Here is a 26,176-nt window from a genome sequence, read left to right on the forward strand (position 1 = left end):
GGATCCTAACATCATCTTCCTAGTGTTCAGTACTATTGCTATCAGGCTGTGCATTCAGGACTTGCTATCTATTTCTGCATTTCATTCTTCGAAATCAGACATCTATTTCTATTGCTACATACTTGGCTTTTGTTCTTTGACATAATGTGTTCCCAGATCGATCATGCATTAGTTAAAGAGGGGCAAATGTAATCACCTAAAAATGGTCATCTAGACTATTAGCCCCCTTCTCAGCATTTTGGCTAAGTTAATTTAATCATTTACCTAGACCAAATTGCTAATAATCAATTTATTTGATTATAACTTATAGTTTGACTATGCTATCCTAAGTTCATTATTTGATTAAAAGAACATGTCCCCTTTTAATTAAATAAAAGACCCCATTCTTCTAACCCACTTAAAGTGCACACATAAAGTCCTTTTTCTATTTTGCAATTAAAAGAAAAGGCTTTGTGACTTTTGTCTTATATGACAAGTCAACTTATATTCTATTGGTTGACTTGTGTGTGCACATGGATCACTCCTCTTTTTGAATTCCACCATTGATCATCCACCATCTTCATCTTGATCTCTACCATCCATACATCTTTAAAAAGGAGAGAGCTTTCCCCCTCGATCCATCCTCATTTTGAATATTGTTATGCTGCAGGTTTTCTAACAGGTTTCTTTGGAGCTTTGTGGACAACTTCTATTTCTTGTCTACATTCTCTCATACCATGTCATTTTAGCTTAGATTCATGTTGCATGTTAGTTTAGCTTCTATTTTGCAATAATCTATCTCACATAGCTTAATAATTGGATAGTAACACTCTCATCCATGCTTAGAATAGTTGCACTTTTCATATTCATTCTAGTTTAATCTTTAGTTAAATTGCATTCTTGAGGAACTCCTTGGGACATTTGAATTCTTGCATCTTGTCTTTGGAACCTCCCATTGCATGGTTTACTAGGAAGAAGAGTATCTCTAAGGCTCATCTGAGAGCCTTCTTATTCTTGAAATATACTCTCTTGCATTCTGTGGATAGGGAGCTCTAAGCCAACACCCAAGCATTCCAAACTCATGGAATTGTTTGGATAGAAGGGTTTAGAGTGGGACACTTTTGAGTGTACAGTATCCATCCTTAGTAACCTTAAGTAGATTATTAATGCACTATAATATCATTTTCTTAATTGATCCTTGTACTCCTTTTTCATATAATAACTCAACCTTTCCTCTAGGTGCTATTGTTACCTCATTTGATCAAATCTTCTTCATCAATCAAACAAATTATAGTATTCAAATCATCTAACCAATTATCTTACCAGTAAGTAGCAGTTCTGACATCAGTGATAAAACAATGATTGAAACACATATTCATACTTGTATCAATCTATTTTCAAAAATCTCCCTTTTTGGAATTGATGGAAAACCAAACTGATGAAACTTAATCATTATAACTAACAAAATACTAAAAAGAAAATAATTCTTTGTATTGAAATCTCTCCCCCTATTAGTAACTTTTCATCTTCTGAATAGGTTACAAAATTCTATTCTAATTAACAGACAATCAATCAACTCATCCTTATGAATCCCTCTAGATCACTTCTTATACCTCATTTGACATTAACTCCCTCTTACTAGGTATTCATGTTTCTTCTGTGTTTACTTTTATCTTCATCTTAGACAACAATATCTCATATCTCCCTCAGTAGGATCAGGAGGATAAGGATTTCACCCTCTTTATTTCTCCATTTCTTTGTCTTTCTCCCTCTTTGACAACAATGCCAAAGAATTTCCATATTAATATTCATATACAAACATTTTTTTTTTCCCTCAGTTACCTAGCTTGTGATTTATTTGTAACTCTAGTTCTATGATTACTTTAGGCAATTCCTAAAGTAGGATCCACTACATCAATGTGTAACATATGTCAATCAACTTGTTTGATGTAGGGCACTTGTCATGCTTCTTATATAGCTTTTGATAGGGGTATCAACCCTAGTTCACCTCTTAGATACTCATGAGTATCCTTACCTAATGCTTTTGTGAAGATATCAACTATTTGCTCTTTTGTGTTAACATATTCCATCTTCACCTCTTTATCTTGAACTAACACTCTCAAGTAATGATACTTGATTGCAATGTGCTTGGTCTTTGTATGCATCACATTATTCTTCGATATGTTTATAGAACTTGTATTATCACAATAAAGTATCATAGGTTCAATGATTTCTTCCTTCATACCTTTGAGTAGTTGTTTGATCCATACAATGTTTGTACAATTTACTGCAACAACAACATATTCAATGTCAAAAGTAGATTGAAAGATGCAGTTTTGCTTCTTGCTGGTCTATGTAACTAGCCTTTCACCTAAGAAAAATGCTCCTCCACCGATGCTTAATCAGCATCAGTGTAGGCTCTCAATTCAAATTTCTCATTTTTCTTGTAGTATAGACCATAGTCTTTTATTCCTTTCAGATATCTCAGTATTCTCTTAAGAACCATCAAATGATTCTCCCTAGGATTAGTAGAGAATCTTGCTACTATCCCAACAAATAATGTAATATTAGGTCTATTGTGTATTGCATATTATAATTTTTCCATCATAGACCTATAAAACATTTGATTCACCTCAATTGAATCATGATTCTTTGGCAATTTATGGCTTGTCACCATAGGTGTGTTTATTAGTTTGGAATCTTCCAATCCAAAAGTTTTCAGTATATCCTTTACTTATTTCAACTGATTGATGTATATACCATATTTTATTTGATGTACTTGCAAACCTACAGAAAACTTGATCTCTGCAAACATAGGCATCTGAAATTCTTTCTTCATTTCATTTGTAAAATATTTACATAAAGTATCTTGACCTCCAAATATGATATCATCGACAAAAATTTTAGCTATTAAAATACCTTTTCCTTTCTTTTTCTTCAAGTATAGATTGTTTTTATCATCAATCCTCTCAAATCCAATCTTCATAAGATAATTATGAAACCTTTCATAGCATGCTCTTGGTGCTTGCTTCAAACCATATAAAGCTTTGTGTAGTATACATACCATGTTTTTGTTGTTATCATCAAAAAATCCTTCTGGCTATCCTATATAAACCTCTTCCTCCAATATATCATTCAGAAATGCATACTTAACATCCATTTGATAATTTTTGAAACCTTTGTATGCGAAGTAAGAAAGCAGAATTCTTACTCCTTCCAATCTTGCAACAAGAGCAAAAGTTTCTCCATAATCTATCCTTTCTTCTTGTACATATCCTTTACAATTAATCTTTCCTTGTTCCTTGTGACTTCACCATTTTTATCTTTTTTTTTTTTTTTCTGTATACCCACTTGGTGCCAATTACTTTTTTATCTTCTAGTCTAGGGACTAGATTCTATGTCTTATTTTTTTAAATTTGTTCAATCTCTTCTTTCATGGCTTTACTCTAGTCCACATCTTCTAAGGAATGTTTCACTATTTTAGGTTCATGCATGCTAAGAAAACATGTATCATTTCTCAATTTGTTCTTTTTCATTGGTCTAGCATCTTTATCTCTAATGATTTGTGTAGTAGGGTGATGTCTCTTGACATACTTCGACAATCTTGTTCTACTCTATTTTCCTCATTTGGTTTATCAACATTTGAATCACTATCTACATCTCTATCAAGTTTTTCAACACGTCTTTCATGTACACAAATCTTAGAATTAGAATGTGCCTCAACTTCATTTTGTAAGTTGGCACTTGAATGCACCTCAGTTCCTAAATACAACTTGACATTCATAATATGTGACTTAGTAGTCACTAAAACTTGTTGTTGATTTGGAACTTGGTTTACAACATCTTCATTTGTAGGCATACCTTCATAAAAGTATATAGATGATTTGTATTCTTCTAGTTACTTCATAGGTTCAACCTCATGTACTTTTGTATATTCATCAAATTTCACATTTTCACTTTCCAAAGCTTTGTTAGTGTTAGTATTTAAACATTTATAAGCTTTACTTCTTGTGGAATAGCCAAAGAATATACCTCCTTTACTTTTTGCATATAATTTACCATTTTTGAAATCTTTGAGAATATAAAACTTGCTTCCAAATACCTTAAAATATTTTACATTGGGTGAGTATCCATACCATAGTTCAAAAGGTGTTGAATGAGTACCTTTCTTGACTTGCATATAGTTCAAGGTATAGAAAATTGTACTTACAGCTTCTCTTTAGTATTTCAAAGCAACATTTTTCTCCATCATGAGTGCCCTAGCATAGTCCATTACAGATATGTTCCTTCTTTCAGCAATTCCATTTTGTGGAGGGGTCCTAAGAGTAGATTTCTATCTTTTGATTCCTCTGTCATTACAAAACATCTCAAACTCATTTGATGTAAATTCTCCTCCTCTATCAGATCTCAAACATTTTAGACTTTTACCCATTTCTTTATCAACTCTTGCTAAGTACCACTTAAACATTTGGAAAGCATCTGAGTTCTATTTCAAAAACATAACTATCACCATTCTAAAATAATCATCAACAAATAGCATAATGTACTTATCTCCTTTATATCTTTGCACTTAAATTGGTTCACACAAGTTAGTACAAACAATCTCTAATATTCCTAATTAACATTGTTTGCAAATTATATTGTTAGGTTTCTTCAACTTAGGCAAACCTATGACTCTTCTCATGTTACTGATACTAACCAAGTTATCAAAATTAACATGATATAACCTCTTGTACCATAGCCACACATCATCAAATTATACAACTAAAAAATTAGCATCCTTTATATCAAGGTAGAACAGATTACCTCTAGTTTGATCACATTTTCCAATTAGTTTTCCATCAATATCATATATCTTAGCAATCTTGTTCTCAAACTCAACCTTACAACCTGAATTATTCAGTTGTGACACACTCAAAAAATTATAGTTAAGTCCAACATAATAAGCATTGCCAAATAAAATTTTTTTGTGAGTTGGATAGAACCTTCTCCTTTTATCAGATAGGGTGCATCATTACCATACCTTATAATATTTCTATCATAATAATTCAAGGTAATGAACTTACTTTTATCTCTAGTCATGTGATATGAACACCCACTGTCAATGATCCCTCTGTCATTCTTGTTGACACAAGACACTAGTGTAGATGCCTCATCTTCATTAGATTCATCTTTTATTGTAACATACACCACTTCATCATCATGATCATCAGATTCATATTTTGTTTCCTCTTCAGCAATATAGCAAGACTTCTTTTCTTTTTCTTTGTAATCTTTATTGTCTTCAACTCTTCTACTTTTGTACTTGTCTCTACCTTTGTAATTCTTCTTCTCTAGACATCTAGCAGTAATATGACCAACCTCATTGCAATTGAAACATATGATAGGTAATTTTCATTTGAACTTGCCTTTACCTCTATGAAATCTCCTTGCTAGTAGTGCTTCAAGATGTTCTACATCCTTCTCATCTATTTCACTATTACTGAAAACATTTTTTACCTTTTTCTTCTTCTTTTTCTCATTAGGTTCCTTCAATGAAAACTTAGTTTTGAAAGCAGATTCAACATTTTCAAGTTTGAAATTATCAAAATTAGATATCTCAAAAGCAATGAGCCTACCTACTAGACCTTCAAGAGTTAGATTAGAACCTTGTAAACATCTTAGTTCTTGTATTGAAGAAACTCTAATAGTGTAAATGGGTAGTAGTGTTCTCAAAATTTTTCTTAGTACAATCTCATCATCTATATTACCATTAGCTCCTCTTATTGCATTAACAACATCTTTTATCCTAGAGAAATATTGAGCAATATTCTTGTCTTCTTGCAGTCTCATAATATGGAACTTACTTCTAAGACTTTTAGATTTTGATCTTAGAATATTTGTGTCTCCTCCATAGATAGTGTGAAGAGCATCCAATATTTTATTTTCACTATCATAACCCTTGATATCATCAAACTTAGCATAACTTAGGGTAGAGGCAATCTCCAAAATTGTTGGGTTGTGTTCTTTCTTCTTTTTTAGATCTTTAGTAGTTAGGGCTCTAGCAAGATCAGCATACTCTGTGGTGATGGTAGATTGTGCATGATCTCTAAGGTCTCCTACTTGCAGCTTCATCAAACTTTTTCATGTAGGAAATTCATCTCTATTAAGCTTGGTTGCCTCTCTTTTTGACATCTTGATCTTTTTGCTTCTAGTACCTTCAAACCAATCCTCTTAAGCAGATGGCTCTGATAGTGATTGTTGGAATTCTTTAGAATAACTAAGAGGGGGTTGAATCAATTATCCAAGGTCTAGATGTACAAATAAAACTTTTCACAACTTAGTGAACCCATATCCATAAAACATTTTCATCATGCATGCATCCATTAGGTTATAGAATCACTTAAACTTGTAAGTTACTATCAAATCAACTTTGTAAAAATGTAAGCATGAAACATAATAGATTCAATAACACATTTGACACAATGATTTAACATGGAAACCCAATTTGGAAAAAACCACTAGTAACATGCTACTCATTCTCACTCTTCCAAAGTGATTCCTTGTGAAAGGCCAACCCTATTAAAGGTTACAATGCACACTATTAAATGTGACCTACTTAAAGGATCTTAATCACCTTGTTAGGAGTGAGCCTTGTTAGAGGACTTTAGATCATTCACTTGGAATCTCACTTAGTTAGAGGATTTACAAATGACTATTAGTTCAACCTTAATCCAAAGTATTTACCCTAGATTGGTAAAAATGATTAGAAAGTAACAGTAATAATTGATTTTATAACAACTTATAACACACTTGTAGATTACAGATCTCTATTTCAATCCTCCATTCTTCTTTTCTCTCACAAACTTTAGCTCTAGCAGCTTGTTCACCCTTCAAGCATCCATACCCTTAAGCCTTCTTTCTTTGCTTTCAAATACAAACTCTTCTTTTAGGTTAGTGAATGAAGAAATACTCTACACTCCTTGTCTTCCTTATGTTCTCACACATGACAACCTTTGCTTTTGACTAGTGATCTCTATAAATAGAAAATTAAGATTTTTCTCTGTTCATCCTCCTTTGTCTATTTTAGGGTTAGGTTGAATTAGGTAGGATTCAATGAATCTAGCCATGATTTCATTTTATTCCCTTCTAGAAACTTCTTCTTCAATCCTCTTTAAATTCACCTCAAAATGGTTCATCTTGAATTCTACGCCACCAACTCATCAAGATTTTCTTCCACATGGTTCACACAATCCAAGAAATCAAACTTGTCAGCTCAAATTGATCAAATTCTTGATCTTTTTCATAATGTTGACACTAGGCATTAACTTTCTTCTAATGCTTGACACATACTGCATTGCTCAACATCCACTATCAAAACACTTGGCAGAAACTAAAGTTTATTGGTGCTTGATATCAACTAAACTTTACTCGGCTTACACATTATCACTTGTCTTACACTGAAATTAATTTTTCTCAGCTTACACTAACTTTTCTTGGCACCTACTATGTAGATTTTTAAACTTGGTAGACATACTTCATTTAACTTGTTCTTCTAAACTTAATTAGTGTATCCATCCTTTGCAACCTTAAGTAGATTATTAGTGCATTATAATATCACTGTCTTAACTTATCCTTGTACTCCTTTTCAATATCATAACTCAACCTTTCCTCTAGGTGCTACTATTACCTCATTTGATCAAATCCTATTCATCAATCAAAAAATGATAGTACTTAAATCATCTAAGCAATTTTCTTACTAGCAAGACAGGTTTGACATCAGTGACAAAGCAATGATTAAAACACATATTCATACTTGTATCAATCTGTTTTCAACACTACCCACATCACTGACATGTTCTAAAGTGCCCTTTATTAGGTCATTCAATACAAAACACAAAACATGTCAAATCAAACTATAAACATATCCAATCCAATACAACAATCCATTTACATACAAATGAGGCTCATTACCTCATCTATAAGTAAGGCATTGTCACTTAGAAGCTCATTAACCCAAAATAAGTTGACAATTGGTGATTTTTTTCAAGTAATAAGACCATTAGTGCCTACTAAGACATAACCAACCTAAAATTTTTGGAATGACCCTATCTCATCATTCTAACCATACTATTTCTTCATTTTATCTCAAGTTCACATCTTGTGGTCACTTCAATATTAAACCACATGCATTAACAAATAAAATTGGATAAGGTCGGTAATGAACATGAAAAGGGCATTTGCATATGAAATTGAAGCAATAATTAATGAATTCTTACAAGTAAAGCTAGAAATGGGAAATTAAAATTGATAAGAGTACCAAAATTAAAGATGTAACAACAAGTTTCAAATGTACAATTAGACTTCAAAAAATGCATTCATCCAATTCATGCCATTCAACACCCATTGAAGGTAGATTAGCCCTCAAAAAAGAATATTCTTATCTATTGAGCTAGTTAAAACTTTAGTGACAATTTTAAATGATGATAAATTATGTAGCAAATAAAACTAAATTAGTTATTAAAAATTTAAATAACCTTAAGGGTAGGTTTCAAGAAATAAATAACAACACAAGAAACAATAAAAAATATTGACCACATGTGACATTGAGATCAAAGAACATGCAGTGTATTTTTGACACCTTCAAATCATGTTGAAAAAATTGATTGAACCTCATAACTCCACGTAAAAGTAGAGGCAAGGAGTGATCCATTGATTCAAGTTCTCAAATGAATGTTCTCTTAGCCCTACACAAGACAAATATACTAAAAATATATTGGAAGCTTTCAAACTAGTACAACCCATAAATGTATATGATGCCCAATTCCTCAACCTTTTTTAGCCTAGTCCTTTTTGGTGAATGGAAACCACTTACTAGAGTTTGGATGTTTAGTAAAATTCATGGAATAATCTCCTATGTACAGATTTAATAGTTCTTGTTAGCATTTTCCTTGCACATGCAAACAATGGTGGAGGGATTTGGAATGAGATTTGAGCATTTTCCAAAGCACAAATAAGGGCATGAGAATTGTTTTGATTAATTTATTTAAATAAATATGGTTTTTTGTACTATCATAGCCACAGACATTTGCAAAAAATAGGTCAACATGAGGCATGTGGACAATGGAGAAAGCAGTGATTGATCAAATGAACAATTCGCAATGCCCTAATCAATCTTTGCAAATGTATTTTCATGATCTAGTGGAAAAAACCTTATACAAAATATATTAATGGTTACTTTTGTAGTTGGGTGTGTTAGAGTGCTTTTAGTTCCCCTATATTTTTCAAAATTCTAGGATTAGGGTTGATTCAATGTGATGTCATGTCTATGTCTAGATTTCCCTTAAGAAACTTATCTTCTCATCTATCTCTTTGTGTACACCTAGTTGGGAATCTAAAAGAAATCTAATGCATTCATTCATACTAGGTGATTAGGAAAGGGAGGTTAAGTCTATGAATTTCCTAAATGAGAGGCAAGTTGTTCTGAAACCCTAATTTTTTGATCAAATATTCATGGTTAAGACAAGATGCATTCAAAAGAAGATCACACTTACATCCAGAGAAAAAGGTAGTAGAGAACATCAAGATCATGGCCATAGGATATGATACAAATCATGGTAATAGTTTAGAGGAAGAGCATTCAAATCCAATGTAGAGGAAGCAACAAAAGCCTTCAAGAATTCTTGCTTTGTTACACAATGGCGAACACCCTGGACAAAGGTGGCAAGAAAGAAGATGGAAATCAAATCAATGACATAGAATGCATCAGAATCTCCATGTCATAGGTTGAAAGGTTAATTTCCCTTGGAGACATATTTCTAACTATTAGATGAGTATCAGATCAAAGGTTTTTGCAATGTCACAGCTTGTATTCCAGATGATGAAAGATAAGTCATGAAGCTGCAAAAAGTGACCTAGGCAGTTAAGTCTACAGCCATCACAACACCACATAGTTAAAAGGGGAGTTAAAATATTTAGTTAAAAAGTTGCACACAAGGTGATAGTTAAACTTGAAATGGTTACCACAATAGCATAGATGGAAAAAAAGTTAAGACATTCCAAGTTGCAATGGTGTGCAGTTCCAACCACAACAGTTATGATCTAAGGCTATCACATCTTCACAAGGAGTTAAGAGTAACTTGAGGTTAAGGCTATGAAGGACCCAAAGCATGTATTCATGGTGTTACAGAGTTAAAATATGAGTTAAGGTTCCAATTTGTGAGGTTTTGATGAATGGTAGTAGTCAATTTTACATGGTTATCACATTTTAGCATGGTTTCAGTGGCAATTAAATTCTTTGGTCGCGAAGCCGCAAAACAAGATAGTAGTTTTCTATATCATCATTGTAGCGTCACAAGGTGTTAATGTTAAATATCAAAGAAGGTTGCAAGGGTGTGAAAAGGTTGCTACGTGTTGAGAATGCATAAGTGGACCCAGAAGAATCGATATGAAGGATAAATCTTTTCCACTGATCAAGCAAAAGATCAACAACACTTTTTCATTTTGGGAAGTTTTCCTACGAGTACAAACTCATTTCATAAAATCTCCCTAAAAGGCACCACATATTGCTGCATGTTAGGAATGAAGGAGGGCCCTTCTATAGTTTCCAAGCAATGTCAAATAATGCATCTTCCCAGTCGTCAAATCTTAAAAGATCAACATCTATAGCTTTCTCTCTTTATAAAGTTTCATAAAAAAATATCCAAAGCAAGAAAGCAAGCATTGGACATGTGTACATAGATGGACCCATGAAGGAATTCATAAAGGAAAAAATAAGGAGGATTTGTAGGTTTTAATTGTGATCATTGATTAAAGATTGATAGCCATAATTTAAACTTACTATGACTGTAAGGATATGAAATACAAGTTTTTCTGCCATAGGGGTTTTTTTGCAAAATCATAGAGGAATATGAACCATTTTGAGGGTTTCTAACAATTTCTATTTCATTTCTCTAATGTATTGAATTAGAACCAATGATTGTTGGATTTTTGAGTGATTCAAGTGCTCTATTAATGAACTAATGAATTTTTAATTAGCCAAGAACCCTAAGAGGGGGCCTATATATGTAATTTTCTAAGTTAATAGAATGGATTTAAAAAAATTGCAACTTCTCTTCCTATATTTCTAGATACTGAGTGAGATAAGAGGTTGTATGAAATGGAGGATTTGATTGATATCTATAAATAGGTCTTGTGTGGTCTTAATTCCATCTAAGATCAACATATCTAATGTTATGTTTATGCTGGGCTAACCATGCATACTAAAGTAGTCTCTATGGGATTGTGGGGTAGATGTATTTGAAGCTGGTGATATCTTACTAGATTCCATTTTAGTGGAGGGTTATCAATCAAGGTGGTTTCCATTTCATCTTTAATTTACATCTTTTCTCTTTCCCTAGATTGTGTTTCATTAAGTTCGATCTACATTTAGAAGTAGCAATAGATGTTAGAGTGCTTCAAGGTGATTTGTGATAGCTATTCTACTGGCTATCATAGGTTACCCAAATCTTATCCTTCCTAGGTTGTTTGTGTTTGAAAACAATCTAGTTTATCCTCTTCTACTCTTAGGTTAAGAGCATACCCCCATCCAAATGATCTATTATAGACACAATTCATTGCATATCTTGCATATAAGGGAGTTGTACCTTATAATTTAGAGGGTAGTGATATAACACATACACTGACCATTTTTTGGTGACATCCTTTTGTTTCCTCACATTTTGGGCATCTAGAGTCAAGGTAAAGCCAAGTTAACAAGAGGAAAAAATTGATAACCAAAAATTTTTGGTGACTACTGGGGATTGGAATCAAATACTAGTCCTTGGTTTCTCATCCTCAGAAATCCAAAGGTGTATTCCCTAGGATGAAAACTAGCGTCTTTATATGAAGGACCTATTTGCTTTGGTCTAAGAAGGTCTAGTGTAACTCAATAGCCATGCTAATTTCAAAGACCAAGAGAAGGCCAAGGCCTAAACCCATTCTCCAAGAACTCAATGAGACTACTGACAAGCTACTACAAGAGATTGTACTTTTATATAAAGCTAGCATCTCCCATGTTGTCCAGGAAAATATCAACATTGAAGAGGATCATATTTTTGCATCTCTATGGGAATGTGTGTGTGCCAGATTCTACAAGCTGAAAGACATGCAAAGAAAGGAGTTGAGTTGGAAGCAAGAATAGTTGAATCTCATTCCTACTCTTGAAGAACTCCACACCATAGATGACAAGGTGCTTTGTGATCTTTTTGACTAGTATAGAGAGAGCATCTCCTATGCAACCCAAGAAAACAACAGCATTGAAGATGATCATATGTCAAAGATGTTTTGGAACCACATCTATGCATGTTTTTGAAGACTCAATGACCTTCAAGAAAGTGAAAGAAGGAAGATTAAACAAGTAAAAATAGTTGAACATGAAAAGCCCTTGGTAAGGTTAGCTAACTCTATTCCTTATGATTTTTAGATGTTTAAAGGGCAAGTGAACATTCCTAATGTGAACACCAAGGAGAGGCCAAGGTCTAAGTCTACTCTTGAAGAAATCCATACAACTAAGGACAAGGTCTTTCAAAAGATCTTATTGAACCTTACAAAGTGTCTCAATAGAGGAGATGACCCCAAAGAAAGGAAGATACGGGGCCACCTCTGTAACCAATTCTACAAGTTGAAGGGTCATCAAAAGGACAAGAGAAAGGAGCTAAAGTTGAAGATAGTATCTACACCTGATAATGAATCCTCCATGGTAATGCCACCTAATTTTAGTTCTCATATTATTGTAGTCTTTGGTATACAAGAGGCTATTCTTGGTGCTATAGATCAAGGTGACAATAATCCATTAGAGACCTCTAAAGAAGAATCTTCCAATGGTCATCTACCTACACTAGAGAATTCCATTTGTGATATGCCAATTGATACAAATATGACTCCAGTTGAAGAAATAAGAAATGAAGTTCATCCCAAAGAATAGTTGTATCAGCATGAGGGATTTCATGAACCCACTAGTAAGACTTTTATCCTTGATAAAGATGTGATTGAAGAAAAAAGTCTTGAGATCAATTGTAAGTCTGGAGAAGAACCAATTCCTTTGGTAGATGCAAATTTTTCTTATAGTGAAGAAGAGGAGATTTTTTGTGGGTTCCTTTCACCCATCCAAATGGATGAACCCTCTCAAAATGACTCCGCTATGGAACTAAAACTTGAGGAAAGGTCATTGGCTTGTGAGTCTCCTTCTATGCATTCAAATTGTGTAAGTAGTAATGATACACTAAAAGATGGAAGGGATGAAACTAATATGATATATGAGGATTATTTGGTTCATCAAAGTAATAAAGTGACATCTTCCTATTCTCATGATCATGATGAAATTACATACCACTCCAAAAATGAGCTCACTTTCTTTAAAAAAGTGTATGTCTTCCCCCCCTCCTTGGCACAATAGAAGACCATCAGAAGAATAACATGAAAGGTGCAAATGAAGGTACTAAAGTATATGATCAAGTATGGTTATTTGGACATGAATGGATATACAACTAGCAAGTACATATAATCAAAGAATCATGTGGTGATGCCATGTTGTTGTTGCTGCTACAAGTAGGAATCTTGCTTAGAGAAAAAAATCAATTATGGAGGAAGGGATCCCACTTCATTCAATAAGTATATTCACTTGAGTATTTTATTTTTTTGTTGTTTACATAAGGTGAGATTCATCTCACCTTTGTAAATAGGTTAGGTTAGGTGTGTGTTAAGTTTAGTTGTTCTTATTTCCTCACGTTCCTTCTTTCTATGTGTTTCCTTTCCCTTTGTGTTGGCTACCCTACTTCCCCACCAATCAAATGCATAGCATCTTCTTGTGCTACTTTAGACTTTGCAACCCAATGGACTAGGGTAGTAATATTTGCTATTTGGTATTTTTTTTAATAAAGGAAGCAGGTAGTCTATTGTTGCGTGTATATTTTTGTTGAGTTCTTTGCAAAACCATGAGATATCCAGGTCCTTTCTTAGGCACTCACATGCCTAACTCCCCAAGTCAAAGCCATCTATTAGAGCACTTTCAGTTCCCCTATATTTTCAAACTTCTAGCTTTAGGGTTGAGTCAATGTGATTTCGTGTCTATGTTTAGATTGTCCTTAAGTAACTCATCTTCTCATCTATCCCTTTGTGTATACCTAGGTGAGAATTTGAAATAAATCTAATGCATTCATTCATAATAGGTGATTAGGAAATGGAGGGTAAGTCTATGCATTTCCTAGATGAGAGGGAAGTTGTTCTAAAACCTTAATTCTTTGATCAAGTATTCATGGTGAAGACAAGATGCATTCAAAAAGAAGATCACACTTACATCCAAAGCAAGAGGTGGTAGAGAACATCAAGATCAAGGCCAAAGGATATGATATAGATCATGGAAATAGGTTAGAAGGAAAAGAATTTGAATCCAATGCAAAGGAAGTAGCAAAAACCTTCAAGAATGCTTGATTTGTTACACAATAGCGAACACCCTAATCAAAGATGGCAAGAATGAAGATGCATTGGAATCTCCATGTCATAGGTTGAAAGGTGAATTTCCCTTGGAGATTGATTCCTAAATTTTATATGAGTATCAAATCAAAGGTTTTCACAACTTCACAACTTATATTCCATATGATGAAAGACAAGTCGCAAAGATGCAAAAAGCAACCTAGGTGGTTCAGTGTGCAGTCATTGCAACATCACTTAGTTAAAAGGAGAGTTAAAATATTAAGTTGTGAAGTTACACACAAGGTGAAAATTAAACTTGAAATGGTTACTACAATATCACATATGGAAAAAAAATTAAGATATTCTGAGTTGCAATGGTGCAAAGAGCCAACCACAACGGTTAAGATCTAAGACTATCACATCTTCACAATAAGTAAAGAGTAACTTGAGGTTAAGGTTGTGAAGGAGTGAAAGCATGTATTCATGGTAGTGCAAGGCTAAAAGATGAGTTAAGGATCCAAGTTATGAGGTTTTCATAAATGGTAGTGGTTAATTTCACATGGTTATCACATCATCAGACAGTTCCAATGGCAATTGAATTATTTGGTTGCAAAGTTGCAAAACAAGATAGCAATCTTCTATGTAGTCATCATAGCATCACAAGGTGTTAATGTTAACTCTAAAAGAAGGTTGTGAGGGTGTGAAAAGGGTGTTCCATGTCAATAAAGCATAAGGTTGACCCACAAGCATTGATATGAAGGATAAACCTCAACCATTGATCAAGCACAAGATCAACAATGTTTTTTCATTTTGAGAAGTTTTCCTACAAGTACAAACTCATTTTAGAAAATATTGCTAAAAGGTTCCATATTTTGTCACATGTCAGGAATGAAGGTGGGCCCTTCTATTATTTCCAAGCAATGTTAAATGATGCATCTTCCCAACTGTCAGATCTTAAAAGATCAACACTTGTTGCTTTCTCTCTTTATATAGTTGTACAAAAAGTTACCAAAGTGGGAATGTGAGCATTGGATATGTGTACATAGATGGACCCACAAAGGAAGTCATAAAGGAAAAAATAAGGAGGATTGCTATATTTTAATCATGATCATTGATTTAAGACCGACGATCAGAATTCAACCTTGCTATAACTATTAGGATATGAAATACAAGTTTTAGCACCATAGGGTTTTTTTTGCAAAATCAAAGAGGAATATGAACCATTTTGAGGGTTTCTAACCATTTCTATTTCCTTTCTCTAGTGTATTAAATTGGAACTAAAGACTATTATATTTTTGAGTGATTCAAGTGCTCTATTAATGTAACTAATGAATCTATAACTAACCAAGAACCCTAAGAGGGGGCCTATATATGTAATACTCCAAGTTAATAGAAAGTATCAAAAATTTCATGCAACTTATCCCCTTTTATTTCTAGATGTTGAGTGAGAATTGACAAGTTGTATAAAATGGAGGATTTGATTGATATCTACAACTAGGTTTTGTGTGGTTTTAATTCCATTTAAGATCAACATTTCTAATGTTTTGTTTATTGTCTCCTCCAACTGAGCTAACCATGCATAGTAAAGTAGTCTCTTTCGGATTGTAGGAAAGATGTATTTGAAGCTGGTGATATCTTACTAGATTCCATTTTAGTGGAGGGTTATTAGTCAAGGTGGATTCCATTTCATATTTAATGTTCATCTCTGCTCTTTCCCTAGATTGCATTTCGTCAAGTTCAATCTGCATTTAGAAGTAGGAGTAGATGTTAGAGAGATTTAAGGTAATTTGTGATAGCTATGTGACTAGTTGTCATAGGTTACCAAAATCTTATCCTATCTAGGTTGTTTTTGTTTGAAAATAATCTAGTTTATCCTCTTTTTCTCTTAGGTTGAGAGCATACTCCCATCCTAATGATATATTAAAGACACAATTTATTGCATATCTTTCATATAAGAGAGTTGTACCTTATAATTTAGAGGGCAGTGGTATAACACATACACTCACCCATTTATTGGTGGCATCCTTTTATTTCCTCATATTCTGGGTGTCTAGAGTCAAGGTAAAGCCAAGTTAACAAGAGGGAGAACTATTAACCAATAGGGATAAAAGAAAAATTGTGATAGTTGAACAAATACCCTAACTTAAAATAGCTCCTATGCATGTAGACCACATCCAAACAACCTCCAGTGAAATAAGAAAGTGATGGTGCCTTTTTTCTTTTTTTTGTTTATGAATCCAATTCGGTCATAATTTTGACCAAATTGGGAAAACAATATTTGGTCCAAAATTTGACCAACTAGGGCATAAAAACAAAAAAATGTAATCAATAAGCCAATTAAAGGCTTGGTATAAATAAAAGGTCAAAAATTGACCTATAAATGTACTAGCGTGAGGTGTGCACATGCACATGTGTGCACCACAAAGAGATGTGCATGTCCACACCAAAATTTGACCAAGACTCCTTTACCCATAGAAATGTCGCATGTGCATAGTTGCACAAATACACATGAGCAGGTGCACAATGTGCACATATGCACACATTGAGTTGTATAAGAAATCTTGATGCACATTTGTGCACTTGTGTAGGTGCACTAGTATGCACTTTAGGATTATTAGAAGCATTTTTTCTTTTTCTACTATTTTGCTCATTTTTGTATCAGTTTGGGCCATGGTTGAGTGTCATTATGGTCTTCTGACATAAAAATACTAATGTTTCTCCATTTTTATACAAATACAATGACATCATCATCATCTTTTATCTCACCAAATCTAGTAGTGTTCAAATACCGAGAGATCCTGAATAGAAACAATGATGGTAGGAGGAAAAAGGGGAAGACTAAAGAAGAGGAGCACTCCCTCTCTATAGGTTCTAGAAACTATCCCAAAAGTGGAGGACAAGGAAGAAGGGGAAAAAATGAGTTTTCCCTTTGAATAAAAGAACTCTCTTAGCTACTATAGCCAAAGAAGAGAGAAGGAGAAGCTCTACTCAAACAACTTAACCTTTACCTAGGGAGCCTATCCAAGTTGAAACCTCAGAAGATGAACATCATAAATGGATATTGAAAATGGAAGGTGAGAGAGAGAATATTTTTGATCCCTTTGATTTTTATTTTATGTCCATAGGCACCAAGATGTAGGAGACAAAATAATTAACACTCCTAGGAATGAGCCATTAGGAGAGGATTGGAATCAATTACCTCCTCTACCTTAAGGAACTCTCAATATTCCTGCTCCACCACCATAGGATACAACATTGATAGTAGATAAAGGATTAGTGGCTCTAGCTCCTCTAACAATTGAATCATATTCAAAGAGTCAAAATATAGAGGAAGGGGAATATGTATAGTTGCATGTCGATGAAGTATCTAAAGGACTGTTAGCAGGAGAAATGAAACAAGTTTTGTCAGATCCAAAGGCTAGGACCTTAGCCCAACATAAAATAGAAACTCTCTCAAAAGAACTCCCTCAAAAATGATAAGGGAAAGGAGCCTATTTCAAAACCAACTTCTTCAGCACAATATATGTCACCAATAGATACAACACCATCATGGCTGAAGTAGGAGGTCATGTTTAGGAAAGAGAGGTAGATATAATTGATTGAAGAGGAGGGAATGAAAGATTTGATAAAAGTGATAAAAAAGGCTAAGCCACCTAAGGGTGATGCTAGAACACTTGTCTTCATAATGAAGAATCAAGATCAGGACCTTCTAGCACACATCACCATTCCAACTCCGCATGCCAACACTAAAGAATTAACTCCAAAATACTATCAGATGAAGGGGGTTATATTAGCAACACTCAAGATAGTGTTTAAACACATGGACACAAATGAGTTAGAGCTAATAATGTTGTGGAAGTAGAATGAGATATTTAGAGGATACCTAAATGAAGTGGTAGGACTGATAGACTTGAATAATCTTGAGATTGCTCTTGGAGCAGCACTAGAAATGAAGCATGCAGGACCACAAATGGATTAATTTTTCATATGCTTGTCAGCAATGGCATAAAAAAATTTAGGAAAGGGGGTGAAAACAATACAAGGCAAATTGAACCTGATGCACAACATCTAGACTAACGCTGACAAATTGCTTTCCATTATAAACCAAGATTTTGGGCTAAAGCATGAAGTGTGCACTTGCGCCATTGATTTGCAAACACTAATATCTATAAAAGGATAAAGCAACTATATGATAATGGAGATATACTCAGTAGGAGAGTTGGATAAATTAGATGATTGGATAAAAAATACATCTTTTGGGAATAAAGTTATGGAGGGGTTACATGATGATATTCAACAGATTAAGAATAAGGCTCAAGAGCAATTTTTGGAAATGAATAAGTACTACAACATTGCTATCCTAGAGATTTTTGAAGATGAGTAAAAAACCAAGGTTTAATTGGTACAAAGTGTAGTTCAACAATTTAGAGATACATTTGAAAATACTTTGTCAGAATATGATGTAAGACAAGCATTTAAAAATGAAGAAGCATTATTGCAACTAGTATCAAGCTTGAGAATTTTGTGGATATAAGAATAGAAGTGAGCAACTACTGACAAGTAGTTAGAAATGAATATGATTCATTTGATTTAAAAGAGGTTTAAAAAGTAGCAAAAGCAATAGAGAAGCTCAAAAGAAAATATACAGACATCATTTTGGTATGAAGGGGAAGAAAACCTAGATGTTGGAATTTCAAATTTGACACTTAGAAGATTTTTTTGGATTTTTGGGTCCTATCACCAAGGTGCACTTTTTGAAGGTGTGCTTTTCTAAGAGGTGTGCTGACAGTTTTGAAGAAGTGATGTGTCAATAGTTAACTTCTAGTTGCTATTTTAGAGCATTCTATGCATCAAAAACACATTTTGATGGTATTTTAACTCCAAGAGACACCTAGAGAAGGTTGAGCTTCCATTTTTAGAGCTCTTAGTGACTCCTAGATCATCTCATGGCTTCTATCTTCTTATCTCCTTTTTATTTTTCCTTTTAAAGTCATTTAAAGACTCATGTACCCATTAATGGATATAAACAAGGGTGGAGACTTACTTAACACCATTTAGACACTCTGTTTGTATGTAAATAGCTTTATTTTATTATTATTTTAGCATGAGTTTGCATTAGAAGAGCTCTCACTACTAAAAAAAAGTGAGGAGAGGATTTTTTTTAAATACATGGATGTAATATGTACTCCAAGACATGATTTTGATGCAATAATATATGCTATTGGTGCTCTCATTCTAAGTGTAGTTCTTTTTGTGAATGTATGTTCATGAATAATAATGGAGCCAATGATTTTATTGCATTGTTATGATTGTGTGTTCTTTTAGTTCTAATGTTTTCCTTGTGTTAACAAATTTTGTTGCTGTGACGAATTAAAGAAAGAACCACTATTGTTATTGCATAGCATTTTGTCTTGTCTGTGCGCACTTTCCATGGCCTCACGATTTGATGAAAATGAGAAACATCTTTTGGTTATTATTGAAGTTCCCATCAATGATTGCATTAGTAGAGTTGAGGAAGCACTGATCTTAATTTCATTGGTTTCCTACTAGACACTTCTAATCATTTAATTTGCAGACATGTTGTTACTCTGGCATATGTCTATTAGGATTTTCCCTATCAGTAATTTTCTTAAAATCTCTTGTCATTCTATCTTTTTTATTTTCTTTTCAAAAACTTGATTAAAATAGGAATTCATATAGTTGCATTTATAAAATCTCATTCATCATAGAATATGAAATAAAAAATATATCTCTTTTGTGGTTATATTTTAGCAATAGGTGTGTAGATTGGCAAGTATCAACAAAGGCCTCCTTGTGAACATACAAATTTATCTTCAATTGAGTTACCCAAAAAGTTGAAAAATAGCCATCTAGGACCTTGGAATTGGTCATTGATCAACTTTTCAAAAGAGATATCTTAAAGGATTTCTGTCATTAAACATTATGAAAAACCACGTCTCAATAGAAGTGGTGCTAGAAGGAGGGTCAAAACCATTTTTACCAAAAACTCAAGTTGTTTGAAAATTATGTAGTTTTTAGAAGTTCATAAATTTTTTGAGTCTGTCACTATTAGGAGGTGCGCAAGTGCACTTTTCCAAAATAAACACAAATTAAAAGATCATGATCCACCATCCCTATTTTGGCGAGCTTTAAGGTCTTCACCCAATTGACATGAGTTTCTAGAACTCAGTCACTTTCATTAGCCTCACAGTGATAAAGGGATACCAAGAATTCTACCACTCCCATTTCAAATTTCATCATCTTCCTTAGCTCCACCTTTAAACTTACCTCTATCTTTCGTTCCACCTAATCCTCCATCAATGACCTTCTTTGAAAATTTAGTAGATTCACCAATAAATTTGCAAGTTCACTAAATGACCTTCCCATGAATCCTAAGAAATTCTTCCCAAGGTTCATCTATAGGGAAACATGGATAGTTGAGGATCACATCAAGGTTTTCAAAGAAATATCTAATAGAAAATAGATTGAACAAGAGAATGCGGCCCTTCATTTTTTCCCATATACATTGGGAGAATTTGCATTTAACTAGTATGTGAATATGTCATGGGGACCTATCCAAAACTCGGAAGCTTTTGAAAATTTATTCTTAAGTTAATTCAAAATATTTATTAATCTAGCTATAATACACCACCAGTTCATATCTATCTAGAGGGATTCAATAGAGACCATTTTACATTTCAATCATCACTTTAACATGGCATACCACAAGTTGGAAACACCCTACACTATACTAGTTAGGGCTGCAATTCAAATTTATTAAAACACTATGGACAACCTCACTGCTATCTTCCTAAGGAGATCACCTACTACAAATATATGATACATTAGATAAGGTCTTCGAAGAAGCTGTCGCCTTTAATAAGTAGGCTAACCCAAATGGAGGAGGGATGATGGTTCCAACTCATGTTAATACAAAAGTACCAACATATCCTACTAGAGCACAAGTATTCATAGTCAATTTATTCCATTAACTCCAATCCTACTACAACAAACATTGAATGTACAAGCTCCATCTATAACCTACCCAGGTTACAAACCTACAAAGGTTGCTTTCTTTGAGCAAAAGGTAGCACCATCTACTAAGGCAAAGAATAATGTCACAATTGAGTTATATCAAATAAAGAAGACCATGTCTTAGATAACCAATGAGCTAACCCATCTGAGGTTGTCACAAGGGAAGAATAACAACTTCCAAAGAATGAATGCAACCCCATACAACAATAACTAAGGTCAAAATGACAACAAATTTTTTGGCAGAAATAACAATATAGGGAATAATTTCAACCCTCTGGATCATAACCATGGTTTCCAAAGATAGAATTGACAATGGAATACTCATCCAAATAATTGAAGTATCTCCATAGATAACAATAACAATGCCCAATTTGTAGGCATCGATCAACTTGATAATAGTCAAAACATACCCAATTATGGTGGCTCATATTTTAATGGAAATCAAGATGTGAGCCAAAATTCACAATGCACTAATAATGAGCCCCCTATTCATTTCAATGCAATGTTGTTAGAATTGTATGATTCTCCACAAAATACTTAAATGGGGGAGCAAGTCAATGAAGAAATTTCCTTTCCATTTAATCAAGAATTAAACCCTAAAGCAATGGAAATGTTCTCTTTTTGAAATGACAACCAAAATACTTACAACTTACAAAATTAAAGGGAACCCATGACTGATGGAATTCCTCTAGGATTGCAGGCAATGCCTCCAGATCCAAGAGTGAATAATAATATGGTACCTGCAAGAGCATCCTCCTATGTTGGACAAAAAATTTAGAACCAAGGAAATATACCTACAATACTGAAGAATCATGCTTGGTCAACTAATAAGTATGGTGTAGTTGAAGAGTTAAAAATGAAAAAGGCTAATATATCCATGTTTGATATGGTACAAAGTTACCATAGTCAAAGACAAGTACTATTGAAAACTCTTGATCATACAAAAGAAATGTCTGGCACAAGCCTTTAGAAGATAATATTGCAATAGGTCAATGAAGTGCCCCCATTCTTGCTCAATCTAAGAATTTTTTGAAGGAACCTTCATAATTGTGCCATAGATTCAAGAGCTTCTTGCAATGTCATGCCACTTTTGATAGCTCAAAAGTTGGGAGTCACCCCACAACTGACAACTCGAATAGTGATTCAACTTGACAAACTAGAAGTGAAGGCTATTGGGCTATTTAAAGACATTTGCATATAGCTAATTGTAGACCCCCAGATTTAAGATATAATTGACATACATGTGGTGGATATTTTGTGAACATACGACATATTACTAAGCAGAGAATGGACCCAACGCTTAATAGGATTGTTCTCAATTGAGATCACTTAGTTATGGCTATCTTGGAAGGGATTAAATAACCTAATAAAGATAGATACCAAGCCAAAATTAAAGATGATGATAATAGAGTACAATGCTCTGAATGAAGTAGCATTTCTTCAATTAGACCTAGGATCTTATAGGGTAATGGCTCTTGATATAACTTCAACTGAGAAATTAGACAATCAAGATTAAGAATCACTAAACCCTACTTTAAGGGAGGAGATCATGACTCAATTCATAGATAGCATGGTTGAAAATTTGTAGTATTTAGAAGAAGAATTAGACCTAAACATCTTTCTCCTTCCAATTTTTTTTAGGTTGCATAGAGTGGGTCATTTAGAATTTTAATAGTTACATTGTCAAGAAGTGATTGCTCAGGTGCTAACTCAAATCACACACTCAAAAAATGGTCAAGCCACAAGTGAAATATCAAAAGGAAATTCAAGTCCTATGTTCATATCTAAAGTCATGAATAATGAAGGAAAGGAAAAGAATATCTAAACATGTTATATAGTGACACCTCTTTAGATGGTGGAGTTCTTTCTTCCCCTCCACTAGGGATGATTAAAGTTATAAGAAGAAGATGCTTTTTGAAAGTTCAAGGTTAGACCTCTGTGGTCAATCAATTGAAACCACAAATTGATAAAATCATAGACTTAATTGGGGAATTTGAAGATGAACAAAAGAAATAGAAAATCCCTATATCAAAGGTAAACAATAGTAACTTATCAATCCCTACATGTGAGAGAATAAAATCAGTCCTGAAGAAACTATATTTCAAAGTCCAAGTGAAAGAAAATCTTCAAACAAAAAAATACAAGCCAAGGAAGTTGAAAGAACAACCAATATGGACACCCAGGTTTGATGGCTCTAAATGCCTCTTTAGGAGCTAGAGTAGATATTGAACTAATTAATACCAATGTTAGGTATTTTCCTATTGCATATTGTTTACAATTTAGCTGTACTAACAATGTTGTAGAATATGAATCCTTGATCCATGAACTTCTCTTCGCATTAGAGAAAGATGTCAAATCTTTCATAGTTGAAGGAGACTCTTAGTTGGTGATTAGACAAGTTAAATAGATTTATCCTTGCAATGATAGAAGACTACTTTCTTACCAAAAAAGAGTTTGGGACTTGATGGAATATTTGTAATCCCTAAACATAAGGTCTACTCGAACAAGAAGAAATATGGTAGTTGATGCCATTGCAATCTTAGCTAGTGCATTCCAACCTGTTGAAAGAATGAAACTCAAAAGGTTTTTAGTTTAACTTGTGGCTACCCTGTCTATTTTGAATAACATTACTAACTTCCAGATCTTCCAAGATGATCAACATATCTTGAGTTAATTATGTGCAATGGTTTGTTCAAAGGACAATATATTGATGATATGCCCAATGGAAAACCCAAAGAAGATGAACTAGAAGATGAATATGGGACAATTAATTTAAAAATTAATACTATTCCTAAGGGGATGGTAGGATTGGAGTGTATCTTTGACCAAGATGAGTCAACATGCAACAAGAGGACCATTGAAAAAAGGGTATCAAAGAGTGTGACTCTTATAATCTAGGCACAGAAGATGACCCTAAGTTGGTGAGAATTGGGAAGACATGTAATCCCCAAGAAAGAGAAAGTATTCTCTAGTTACTCATAAAATAAAAAGATGTCATTGTGTGAAGTTATGAAGAACTTAAGACATATGATCCTAACATCATCACTCATGATATTTCATTGAAGCTTGATGCTAAGCCTTTTCATCAAAGAAAGAGGTTGGAAAACTCCATTATTGAACAATTGATAATAAAAGAGGTCTATAAGTTTCTTGATGCCAAGATTATCTTTCCAATCTGATATTCTACATGGGTTACTAATTTGGTACTAGTAAGGAAAAATACTGAAGAAATTTTCCTTTGCATAAACTTTCACAGTTTGAACCAAGTATCCCAAAAAGATAATTACCCTTTGCCTTCACTTGATGAATTATTACAAATTTTAAATGGGCCTAAGATGATGTCTTTTCTACATGGATATTCGGGATATAACCAAGTAATGGTAGATGAGGAATACATATTAAGACTACATTCACAACAAAATGGGGAATATTTGCATACAAAAGGATGTTCTTTGGATTAATCAATGTAGGAGCCACTTTTAAAAGAGTAATGGATGAGGCATTTAAGGGGCTGATAAATAAATGTATATTTGTCTATATGGATGAGCTAATTGCCTTTTTAAATGACCAGAGTACTCATATTGCTGATCTGAAACAATATTTCAACCAATATAAAAAATATGGTATATCTCTTAGAGGATAGAAGTGGCTCTAAAGTTGTCACCTCCCCATAGTCACAAAGAGCTTAAATATTCCTTTGGAAAGATCAATTTTGTACACAAGTTCATTAATGGGTTTGTCGAGATATTTCACCCTCTCAATGACTTATTAAAAAAGGGAGTGAAAATAGACTAGGTTCTTGAAGTCAAGAAATACTTCAAAGATATCAAAGTGGTTATTTCCACCACCCTAGTACTTGTAAGTCTTGATTATGAGTTACCTTTCAAAATATATTATGTTTCTTTAGAACACTCATGTTTAGGAATTATCACACAAAATAAAGATAAAGAAGATGAGAAACCCATCACATTCATGAGTTATCCACTAAAGAATGCCAAATTGAACTATTGCAATCTCGACAAATAATCATTCACCTTGATAAAGGCAGTCAAGAAATTTCACCATTACATACTCATGAGTAAGATATGTGTTATTGTGCGAGACCTTACAGTCAAATCATTATTGATGCTGAATGAGTTGGGTGAAAGAAGAAGAAAATAGATGGCTATACTACAAGAGTTTGATTTATAAATTCAACCAATGAAGCTAGTGAGAGGACAAGGGCTAACAATGAGATGACAATAGACAATGAACAAAAAATCATAGTGTCTCAAATAGAAACTAATGAAGAAATAATTGCAAATGTTTGGTACCAAGATATCGTGTATTACCTCTTGCAAAATCAATACCCTCAATGGATAAATAGTTCCCAACACAGAGGAATCAAGATGAAATGTGAACCCTAAATGCTTCAAGATAGGAAATTTTACAAGAAGAACTATGAGGGGATATATTTGAAATGTTTAGGATGCAAAGAAGCAAGATAAGTACAAGAACAATATCATGAGAAGTATGACACTGGACATGGATCAGCAGAGGCTACAACCCATCAGATTTTGAGATCAAGTTACTTTTGGCTTACCATTTTCAAAGACACGTATGAATATGGGTGCTCCTACCACACCTATCAAACAAGTGCCAATATAAAAAGAAACCCAATTGTGCCATTGCAACCAATATTTGAGGTACATGCCTTTGCCAATTAAGGATTGGACTTTATTGGACATGTAAA

Source organism: Cupressus sempervirens, chromosome 9 (assembly GCF_028749045.1).
Source record: "Cupressus sempervirens isolate cs-2001-9-10 chromosome 9, ASM2874904v1, whole genome shotgun sequence".
Taxonomy (NCBI): Eukaryota; Viridiplantae; Streptophyta; class Pinopsida; order Cupressales; family Cupressaceae; genus Cupressus; species Cupressus sempervirens.